Source organism: Psammomys obesus, unplaced genomic scaffold (genome assembly GCF_907164565.1).
Source record: "Psammomys obesus unplaced genomic scaffold, mPsaObe1.curated_primary_1811, whole genome shotgun sequence".
Lineage (NCBI taxonomy): Eukaryota > Metazoa > Chordata > Mammalia > Rodentia > Muridae > Psammomys > Psammomys obesus.
In genome coordinates, this window is record NW_026587759.1 from 1,055,486 (window position 1) to 1,067,988 (window position 12,503).

Here is a 12,503-nt window from a genome sequence, read left to right on the forward strand (position 1 = left end):
AAGTCACTCCGACAGCCATCCAAAGTGATTCCTCCCCAGCCCCACACCCACAGCAACTCAGCCGATCCAGATTGATTATTATTAGGGTTCTATGGATACTTTGAACATAAAATCCTACTCCCTGCAGGTGTTTGTTTCTTTGCTTTTCTGCTTTGTTCTATTTGTCTGCTTTGCTTTGTGTCCACAGATTCTAGCCCAAATGCTCACTTCACAGATGAGATCGCTAAAGCTCTAGGGGACTGCTCCAGACTATGTATGGCATTGGGTCCTTTTTAAAACATTGTTTAGGCTTTTATGTGCCTGCATGTGGGTATGTACACCCATGGAAGCCTGAAGAGGGTGTGACCTGGAACTGCTATTACAGACCATGTTTAGCCACCAGATGGGTGCAGGGAACCAAATCTGGGTTTTCTGCAAGAGCAACCGGTGCCCTTAGCCACTGACCCAACTCTCCGGCTCCTTGAACTGATTCTTAAGGATGGGAGCATGCTAAGAGCTGAAGGAGGGAGACCAGTGAGCCCAGAAGGGAGTGTGAGCTGAAATCCCCTAGAGGGGGGCGGGGCGTGCCACGCCGGGAGTCCGGAGTCCGTAGGCTGACTGATCTAAACCGGGTGATTAGGAGAGCTGGAATGTTGCCGGTCCACAGCTGCGCCCATTGTCTTGGGCCGCTGAGTCCTTTCCCGCCCACCCTGGGCCCGACCTGGCTTCTGTTGCCTGCCTCTTGAAACCTCTTAAATTGCGTTAACAGATCACCAGCTTCTGCCAAGCCAAAAGCTAAGCTCACCATCAGCATCTTCATCCTATAGCGGAGACTCCCCACTTCTCTATAGCCCACCTGCCTACCGGGTGGAAAGCATTCCACCAATGCTTTCGGGCAGTGGTTTGTTTTGGCTTTTTTTTTCCTCTTGTGTCCTTGCTGGAAGTAAGCTGAATAAACTCTCTCCTCCCCACGTTCCTTTGGTCATGGTGTTTCATCACAACAACAGAAACCCTACCTAAGACACCTCTTAATAGGCTGCAGAAGTAGTTCAGCTATGAAGTATTAGCATGAGGACCTGAGTTAGAGTCCCCAGCACCCAGAGAAAATACCAGACGAGGTGGCACACACCTCTAAGAAAGTAGAGACAAGAGGATCCATGGGGCTCACTAGCCAGCCACCCTCATTGAGTCAGTCAGTTCCATGTAAACGTGAGAAACCCTGTCTCAAAGTCCAAGGTAGACTCTATGTGCATACATGTATATTCATACAGAACACAAACATACATATATACTCAAATGAGGCTTTGCTGAGGCCAACAGTGGGAGGCTAGTTCCTCATGGTAGGCATGGCCATTTTTAAAGCTGTATTCTCTTTACTGTGTCCATAATGTGATTTCTGAGAGCTGAGTCTCTGGCCCTGGGTGAAGATGAGAGGATTAAAAGCTTATTACCCAGCAGAAGGCTTCCTGGTAAAGCACAAAGGATGCTAACGCCCTTTCCTAAGAGTTAATCCCAGGGGGCCTGCCCATTGCGCAAATAGAAAGCCGCACGTGCTCCAGAGACTAGGAAACAGTATAAAACCTGCCTAAAGTGTAGGCTGCGGTAGTCTGGCTGTTGTCCTGTGTGACTTCCTGAGAGTGTCTTTCTCTGAAATGGTCCCTTTGGCCATTGTGCACTCCTACCCTTTACAACAAGCTCTGTAATAAATGTCTATGCTGCACCTTACAAAATGCTTTCAAAGCTGATCACAAAGACTGGGAAGCTGAAGGGAGGCCAGAGCAGGGCTCCAGTAACCAGTAACGTAACTGAGCCCTCAGGGCCAGGCTCTGTGGAAAGTGCTTTAGAACTATCCCCTTACACAATGCTCACCTCCTCAGCACAGGGTACCAGACCCGGGAGAATTAAGTCACTTGCCTGCCTGACACAGCTCAGAACAAAGCCAGCCTGCTCACACCAAGGTTTTTACTGTCACACACTGCCCCCTTAGGCTTCTGCCGAAGGAAGTCTTTGTCTAGCATTGAACCAAAATGGCAGGCACCCAAGTATGCACTGGAACACACCCAGCCAGACACTTCTGAAGTCCACATGGCTAAGTGACTAAAGTCTCAGTATCTGACTGCACGCGCACACACACACACACACACACACACATACCACATGTACACACACACACACACCACAGAAGAAGTTAGGCTGAGGATTTTCTTCATGTGCTGCCCCAGCTGGTAGCAGGCCAGAACCATGTCCATTTTCTGTGGTTGAGCATTTCTCAACTGTATCTCATCAGTATCTGTTCTGCCAAGTGAAACCCGTTTACTGCCACCACCCCAGAGGTTGATACACTACTTTTTCCTTCACACTGTATATTTTGCAGTTCCCTGTCATCAGCCAAAGAATTTTTCCTGAGTTCCAGACATGGTAGTTTAAATTAAAACAGCAAAAATACCTCTTGTTTTTTTATATATAAAATTATCACAAAATAATGAGTGTGGTTCAGAATATAACCAGACATATTTAAAGCATGTAACATCTCCAGTATCCTGAGACCCCAATCAGAACTACTGCTAATCTCACCACCTCAACACATCCTGAGAATACCTCTCTACCTTCAATTACACATGAGCACGAGGCCGCCTATTTCTGCTAATGGTGCAATATAGCTTCCTAGAAACACAACTCTCTTCCTCTTGTGAGAAAACCTTCTTCCCAGCCAACCCCTCCATGGTTATGGAGCTGACCATTCTCTGAGTACAACAGGAACAATTACCAACAATGAGTCACAACAGGTAGGTGTGTTACTGTGTCCGGATGAGGCCCTACAGTCCCAAGTGTTTCTCCATGGCTTTGCCCAACTGCTGACTTCAAACTGCAGTTATGAGGAAGTTCAGGAGATGTCAACATGGCGGCCATGCACTGAAGGCGCTTGGTTCCATTCTTGAACACAAAAAGCAAAGGCACAGCTGGGCATCTGTACCCGTGGATTCTCACTATGAGTCCCATATTTCTGAATTCAAAACCAAACACAGACCGTCCAGTGGGAAGCTCGCTCACACTCGGGCGTGGACTCTCTCCATGAGCCACTTTTTTATTATTATTCGTCTTCGGCTTAAACCTCTCCTAACATCTCTTCTTGGACTGTTGAGATGGCTCATTGGGTAAAGGCACTTACAACCAAGTTTACTGACTGAAGCCTGATACCCAGAACTGACATGGGGGAAACATTAGGGGACCAGCTCCTTCAAGCTATCCTCTTCCCTACACGTACATGCCTGTACAGCTGTAAATACAAAAAATAGACAGATGTCAAAAACTATTCTTTTGTTAGTAAATTCCAACTCTGCTTTAATTTTTTTCAGAAAAAAAAAAATCTATACTAAAAATGTACAGAAGGTTTTTATTTTCCTTTTCATTATCCCTTAACATAATATGGCATTTAACTTACATAGTATTTGCAGTTTACTGGGTATTATAAGTAATCTAGATTTAGAGGCTCCAGTAAGACAAATCTAGCCTATATGTGAAAGCCACACCGTTTTACATAAGGGAATGGAATATCTAAGCATTTTTGGTGTCCTGGGTATCCCCACAGACACAGTTAGCATAGGCAGTCTGCCTCCTGTGACATCATCAACTGTTGCCCAGTGAGAGGCCTGGGATGAAAGACCCCTCCTCTCACTTCTCTCTCTCTTCTCTCCTACACTCTCTGCCTAGATTCCTCTTCCCTTCCCTCCTCTCTGACTCTCTCAGGGGCGCCACCATACTCCTCTTTCTCTTCTCCCGTGCTTTCCCACTGTCTCTCTCTCCTCGCTCCTGCACCCCTAAACAATAAATCTCTTTCATATCAAATCTGTTGTGTGTGGCATTTTATATTATTACACCCAGCCTTTTGTTGATAATAAATGCGGGCCAGACCCAACAAAGCATACACCTGCTTCAACCACTCCTAAGGTCTGTCTGTAAATTCTTACTCACAAATTCCTCTACTTGGCCTGCCCATGTGAACCAGCCTGCTTGTCGCTTCTGTGTGCTCCTCCCATGTGGCTTTTTTCCCATGTGGACTGGCTTGCCCCTTCCCCCTTCTGCAGTCAGCCTACAGGATTCCAAAATCACATGCTCTGCCTGACCACATGGAGTAAAACAGAAATTCTGAGACATTTTAGCCATAATTAGCTCTGTTTATGTTATCTCCTTTTGGACTAACAAAACAAGTCTCATTTTAAATTGGTATGGACTTTCAAATCAAAGTTATATTTTTACGACATGTTGTATATATGGTTCAACCCTGGTTCAATATGTTTTTTATATAATGCTAAAAAAGACAAGCTTATTTAAAGTGTATGTCTAATTTCCTATGTCTCTACCAGTTCCTGAATGAATAAATGAATGTTGTTTCTCCCACCACTGGCTGCCTATGATCTGGGTTCGGGCTTTCTGCCAATAGACTTGGTACAATAAATTCAAATACAATTTTAAAATGATTTCATACTGTTCAACTGTATTGCTAATTCTAAAACTCGTAACTTGAGGTTACTACATAAAAAATTTTTGCTTAGATACCCTTAAACTATATGGTATGATTCCAAAGACACTCTAAATTGGGATATATTAATTTTAGAGACATTCATTTGTTTACAATGTTAAAACTTGGCCATTATGTTCTATCTTCACTCTTAAAAAGTTAAAAATCATTGCCTTATAAATGTGTTTAGTCTTGCTTTCTAAATTATAGTCATAGACTTTTACAGGCTTTGGACTTTTTATAAGCTAGGTCATATGGGAAACTGTTATTCTCTCTCTTTATGGCTATGCTTATGATTTTAAGGCTTCAACTTAACAGGGATAAAACCTGAAATCTTGGTCTTTAATGCAGATCTACCTGAGACAGACATGGTCCTCAAACACTTGCCTGCAAAATGTGGCATAAATATAGATCATAGCATTCTGTCCTCAAACAAAGTGTCGTTTAGATCAGATAACTAGATACAGACATAGATTGGTTAGTTCAGGCATGCGGGCCTTCAAACCTTTCAGAGACCTGCTGAACGTGGCATTTAACAGGTTTAAGCTTATTATAACAGACAGAGAGACCCAGACGCCAGCAGTAGCTCCCCAAGGTCTCCAAGAAGAGCTTGGCACAACAACAGAAGACTTCAACTCTGAATGTGGCACACTAACCACTGGGCAACATTGCCCCCAACACCAGTCTGAACTGTAGACAAACTGGATGCCCAAAGAGTTATTGTCTCATGTTGTAGAAAATGAAGTAAGGTCAATCTCTTACATGCTCTCCTTCCACAGAAAGACTTCTTATCTTCTGCACCTGATGAACAGACTGTCTTTGCCCGTGTTGCCATGGAGAACTGAGTAACTGTCTAGGTAGTGGACTATTGACTGACCAGTCATCTCCATCATTTTGATAAATACATAGACTCACTAAGATTACAATTCATCCTTCTCAGGGCTCTGCTTATGTTGATGGCTAAGACCAGGCCTTAAGCCTCACTCCTGGAGTTGCTACTGTCTGGTCTAAATACAGTCTACCTTGTTACCAAACTCAAAAAGCAGATCTCAGCTTTAGCCTTTACCATTCTTTTAGCTAAAAGACAATGAATGGGCACAGTAGTCTCACCTATGTCTCATGGTAAATAGAAAAAAGCCTAAGAATACATAAGTTTGAGTTATAAAGAAAAGCTTCTAAGAAAGTGTTTGAGTGTCTAAAAGATGTTTCAAGGTTGATAAATGTAAGTTATGAAGGCTGAAAGGTCTAAGGTGCTGTAAGGCATCCTAAACAAATAAAAATGCTTCATATAAAAAAAATGCTTCATATTTCTTCCTGTTGCTATGCAACTGTTGTATTAACTATCTAGAGCTTTGACATTTATTACTAAAGCTCTGATTTATTAATCTAATTCTGATAAAAATATTTCACTATATGATCCACTATCATAGTTCCAAGGTCAGGATTTTAAGTTTCCTTTGGTTTGTCTTTTAAATATAAACTTAAAGATGTTTCTCATTGTGCTAAACTCATATACATCCAGTCTTCTGGACAGGGGGAAGAAGCCCCTCTTCCATTGTGTGTAATCATACAAAAGTCAAGATCAAGTGAGCTTCTGCCCCTTCTACTTCATAAAGGCCTTTCCAGAATGGGTGAAATGTTTATGCTTAAAGAATGTTTATGCTGTTATCACGAAGGTGCATGTCTGCTGCCTTTTCTACAAAGTATATTTTCACTGCAGATTACAACGGTAATGCTAAATGTCTAAAGCATATCATCTTTGTAAACTCAAAAAGAGATTCTTGTAAGCTACAGAAAATCCACCTGAATCTACCTCTCAGGTCAAATGAAAAGTACTGCCAATCAACAGCTTAAGTTTCCCACCTATCGCCTATCTCAGAGGGTGGGATTCCTCCCCCTTTCCACAGTTTTGGGACTCCCCTTTTCTAACTACCCGACTGCTACATTCCTGTCCCACGCAGGATTGGTGAGTTGTCCTCCACAGTTAGCATAAATGTTCCGCTTTGTTCCAGAGACCGACTATTGATCAGCAGCACCTCTCTGGTTCACTGGGGAACAGAGGCACCCCCAATCACGGTCTTCAAGACTACAGTTAGTCCTCCTTGCCAACCCTCATACAGATGCCTTCCCTGGGTGAATAATCTTTTTCTACCTGCATAAGTTTTTTGGCTTCCTTTTCTCGCTTGTCGAAAATCCTAGTAGGAGACGAGGCCATGCCTATTGGACATCTGCCTCGTGGACCCTGGCACAGCTGGTGATGACCCGCTCTGATAGCTTGTACCATCTCGCCTCTGGTCCCCTGTACTTTGTGGACCCCGCAAAGTCTGGCAGAACTAATTTACTTTTCTCTCTTCACCCATGGGAATGGTGTCTTCTCCAGGCTTTCCTCTGGGGTGTCTCCTAGATAATGTCAGATCCCTATGCCTAACGCCTGATTTACAGGCTTTTAAGCTTACATGCCTCTGCAACCAAACTTAGCCTCAATATCCCTTAGATGACTGATCCAAAAAGGAATCTTTTAATTACTGGCAGCGATTGGGTAAAGGCAGGTTCCCTATGTTCAAATTTTTTCTCTTCTTTGCTCCAAACCTTCTGTCTCTGCTCATTGTCCCAAAAGTTTCAAATGTATGCCTGAAAGAAATTTTCTCCCTAACCTACTTAACTTTGTCTTCTGCCCATATATATGTTCCAGTATCCTGTCAAGTCCGAGTGCTTCCTACAGCCCTGACAGTGTCAAAGCAGATACCCACAGGTGCTCCAGTCTGACCTTGCAGACCGCATCAAGGCAGACCTCGGCTTTCCCTTCCAGCAGCAGATGTTCTCAGATCCTGGACAGCAAATACAGCAGCCTGCTCTTCTTGGACTTGGCCAGCAGTTCAGCCTTTGGGTCTCCCTATCATTGCCCCAGTGCCAGCAGGAAGCAGCCAAAGATTTCTTCGCCTGTTATCCATTTATTATCAACAAAAGGCTGGAATGGTGTGCTTCAGGCCCAGAACAAGCAACTCCAGGTTCTCCCAGCATTCCTCAGTCCCTATCTGCTTGTGGGCATGGCTGGCAAACCCCACCCTCTACCCTGAACTTTCCAGGGCAGGGGCTTCACCATGTAATTCAGATATTTTGGTGCTCTTACTTTTTTCCTCTCTCTCTTACCACTTGGCATGGCAGTCAGGAGCTGTTTCAGTGAACCAATATTTATATGTTTTAACTTGCCTTGCATGAGAAACAATCCAAAGTCCTCATTCCCTCCTCTCCATCCCTTCCTAGCTCCTCTTTTTTTTTTTTTAATTATAGGAAAAGGGAGGAATGTTAGCATATAGGTAGCCTGCAGCTGTCACCGACCAGGGGCCCAACATAAAAGACACCCCCTCTCTTCTCTTTCTGTTCTCTCTTGCTTCAATTATTCTACCCTTCCCTCCTTGGTGAATCATCCCCCCCCACATATTTCTCTCTCTTTCTCTTTCTCTCTCTCCCTCTCTCAGCCCCCACCATGCTCCTCTTTCTCTTCTCCTATGCTCTCCCACTGTCTTTATCTGTCTCTTTTCTCACTCACCACTCTAGTACAATACATCTCTTTCATATCTAATCTGTTGTATGTGGCATTCTTATTTATATCATTACAGACACTAAGGCAGCGTTGTCTGTTTAATGGGAGTTTATGAACAGCCTACAGGTAATGATGCAGGGAAAGTAAAGATGAGTTTTTATCCTCATTGCATTCATGCAAACATTTATCAGGGTTCTTCTAGGACCTGCGGGCTTTGTGACATTCCACAAAATTAGCTCTTGAGATTTCTTTAGGTCACCTCAAAATCATCAGTGGCTTGCCTTGGAGTTTCACAATAGCAACAGACCATGATATGATTTCTCCTGACCCTCTGACTTCAAACATCACAGACCAGTTTCTCCAGCTATCTCTGCAAACCAAGGCTCAGCATCCTTCCATATTCTCTGAACCAACCAATACCCCACCCCCTCCAACCCCCTCCCACACACACACACACAGTTCATTGCCGAGTTGTTGCTAGAGTGAAAACGAAAACCTCCAATGACCTAAACGGAATCTGTGTGCTGTAGTATATTTGTTAAATGAAATATTAAACTGCCTTAGATATATGAAGACTCCATCTATTCAAGATAAATGGTTAAATGAGCAAAGCAAGGGAAACAGGAAACTGGCATGAAATTGCTAAAGAAAAATGCAAAGACAGCTTTCCTCCAAATTACACGCAAGAAACTAGTAACCATTTCATTTGAAAAGAACAGTCAAGTGTAGGGTGGGGATTGGAAGCAGTGCTATTCCATGTATGTGTCCAAGCAATGAGCCACTTGCTTTAAAAATGTTTCTAAGAGGAAGGAGATGGAGAAGTCACTCACTCGAGAGCATCAGAGGACAAGCTTCAGCCTCCCTGAACCTGTCCTGGAGGAGTTTCAGAAGAGAAGGGAGGCAGGAGGAAAAAGGGGAAGGAGGGAGGAAGAGAGGATCTGGCTCTTAACCCATAGAAACCTGGCTGTCGATCCATTCAAAAGCACAAAAAGTCTACACTCTTCTCATTTCCCATCAAGACAGCAAGAGGGAATTAAGAAGCTAAGATTAAGATTTAGCTGGGCCTGGTGGCGAACACCTATAATCCTAGCACTTGGGGAGGCAGAAGCAGGCAGATATCTGTGAGTTCAAGATCAGCCTGGTCTACAAAGTGAGTCCAGGACAGCCAAGGCTATACAGAGAATCCCTGTCTCAGCAAACAAACAAACAAAGGAGCTAAGGTTTAACTTTACAGAGAAGAGGAAGCCTCCCACATAGTGAAAAACACCAGCGTATGAATTAAACATGCCACTCTGCTATACAATTCTATCCATAAAGCATTGTGCTTTCTGCAATAGAAAGTTCTCCTACATGGAGATTCTCCCACAGAAAATGCTAAAGAAAAACAGACTGGTTCAATGGTAATTAATTGTGAAAACACAATGGGGAAGGCTCCCTCAGGAACATATCAGTATAGAACCAGTGCACAGTGGGTGTTAAAGCAGGAGAGTGACTAGGCTGAACTGTACATCAGAAAGGGCAGCTGGGCCTCATAGCCAAGCAAAGGACAGACAGTTATTATGTGAAAACATCAGGAGAAAGAAGAATTTTGGCTAAATTAACCTAACAGGGTCCCTCCTTTAGCAAGGCCAGAGTGGACAGTCATTACTTGGGGGGTGGCGGAAGTGACACAGTGAGAGTGGCCATGGAGAGTACTGCTAACGCACCTCAGCAGGATTCTTTACTACAGATGGATGGAAGGATATGCACAGCAGGGCCCAGCAGAAGATTTGGAGTCTGGCTAAGGTTTGTCCAAGCAAAGAATCTCCCAGAGCCCAGCGCAGTTCTTAGCTGGGTTCACCATGTTTAGGTTTCCAGGTTTCAGGTCATAGGAGAGCAACGGTCTCCCTCAAGCAGCACCCATAGCGCACAGGTATGTGCCCCGAGATTTGCCATAAACCTGAGAACTAAGGCCTTCCTGCCTTGCTCCCAGGACAGAAAGTCTGCCTTCAAGTGGGTCTTCCTCTGAGAGAGAAGGGTTTTGTTGAGAGTGTAAATCTGAAGGAACCCCAGCAGAGAGAGAGGGCAGCTGTTGTTTCAAACTATCAAGGAGGGTCTCCTGTGCAGCCATGACAGAGCTCCCCATTTCCTCTGTTCTGTGAGTGGCTACACAGGCCCATCCCTGTCCCCACTGTGGAGTCTCAAAGTTTCTGTGCTCTCTCTTTCTCATGTGGAGGACTCTTCCTCCTCCTGGGCCCCACTTAAAATACCTCAAAGTTAAAGCAGAGCCCCTCCACGACCACTCTATTCCCTGCAGTGGCTTACATGTTCACAAGCAATAAATAAATAAATAAATAAATAAATAAATAAATAAATAAATAAATAAATATATGAATAAATAACTGACCATCAAAGAATATTTTTGTCACACATAAACTTCTTATTTATCCCTCTGAGAGTCTTTTAAACAGAATCTTAAATTAATTCCCTTGCTCTTTTGTTTGTTGGTTTGGTTTGGGTTTGTTGTTGTTGTTTTTCACTCTCGTGGCAGAGGTTGTTTACTGATGATGGTGGTGCTGGGACCAAACCCAGGGCATTGTACTTGCTAGGCAAAAACTCAACCACTGAGCTGAATTCCAGCTCACAAACTTTGTGTTCTGTGGAAAAGCAATGAAACAAGCAAGTTATCACGTGGCAGGGGTGGGGCCATGATGCTGCAGTGAGACGTGGAAGCAGGATGAGGAAGGACTTGCAGCAGCTGTTCCTCTTCAGAGACCAGGGTCCACATCCTAAATCAAAGGAGGCTCTTGCCTGGCGGCTATAGGTGAACTTGGGTTTTAGTTTCTCTAGTGTCCATTTCTGATTTTTGACCTTAAGCTCTTTGGTCACACCATTTCATGTGACAAGGTTATGATGTACACATGTGCCCACTGATCGTTTCTAGGTGGGACAAGTTGTTCCCTGTAATTAAAGACACCTTGGCCCCAAGTGATTCATTTCCTTTCAGCATCTCAGCTCATATTTAAGGAATTTATTTTTGCAACTGCGTGTAGCTGTGACTTCTGTGATTGTGCAGCTGCCGTCAACAAACAGGAAAGGAATGTCTGTTGCACTGGCAACTCAGTATCCCACACTGTTTGCTTTCTCCTAAAATTGCTGGCCTCCAAGCCCACCAGCCTTTAATTCTGGGATACTTGTTGCCCGTTGTTTCCAAAGAAAAGCTTTTGCCTTTGTCTTTTCTCTCACTTCTGGGGCTTGAGCTGGGGATTTTCCATGTTAGGTTGTTATGCCCAGTTCTTAAGATCCCCAAAGACCACCAGGAGCTGAACCATGTACACAAAAGAAAAGAGCTTACTTAGACTTAGGCTCCGTCTTTCCACCATCAACGATGCAGTGGATCAGAGAGGAGAGCCCGGAGCAGCTGCCTGGCAGGGCTTTTATTGGGTTTGAAAAAGAACCGGGAATTCCTAGCTTAGCAGTTACACGATTGGATGACATTCAGCAAGGGCAAACTTGTTACAAAGCGATTGGCTAAGTAACATTGAGTGAGCTATCTATAGACCTCAGGAACCTTAGGTTTTTTCTGTGCTTTGAAATATTCCACTACAAAGTCCGTGGGCTGCTCTACACAAATGCCCCACCCTGAGATAAGACACCTTCCCATTCTTCCCATTCTTATCCTCAGCCTGTTCCTTGGGTAGGGCTGTTCCTTGTTTCTGGAATTGGTGACCTATGTACTAGTTCCTGGTGACTTTTTGGGTGACCTTGTTTAGGCCTAGTTCCCAGTGACCTTTGTGGGTGTCAGGCCTGGTTCTCTCAAGGTAAACTCTACCACTAAGCACTTCTCGCCCTATTTTTTACATCATCTCAGTAAACTGCTCATGATGGCTTTTAACTCATTCTGTAATCTGTGCAAGCCTTGAATTTGGGTTCCTCCACTCTCTAGGTATCTGGGCTAATAGGCCTGCACCACCAGGCCCAGTTTTGACACTGCTTTGTAAATGTTTCTGTATCCTTGTTTCAGCCTTTCGGATATTGCTACACATACTTTGTCATGCAGGCAAGCAGCTACCAGGCTTCCTGTGGTTCTGGCTTTCCTGACATAGACCACTATTTTCTATTCTTGCTAATGAACCAGTTTTCTTATCTTCATTTTTAGTTTAATTTCTCTTTGTTCTCCTCCTGGTTCCTTTGACCTCCTCACTAGGCTGGACAGCACAATTTGCCAATTTTGGACATGCATACTAGTCTAGGCTACCTCGTTCCCTGGGGCTTACATTGTGGCCTCTTGTCCTGACTATTTCCAGCCAGGCTGACCTCCTTCTTAACTAGGACCATCCTTAAGAGGTGTGGCTGTTCCTCTAGCCAAGATTAACACCGCCATTGGTCCCTATCCCCGTCAATTAGTTCTCCAGCTCTTCCTTACTCCATCAGTAACCTTCCCCACAAATGATTGCTCTCTGCCAAACAGAGCAGAACAGC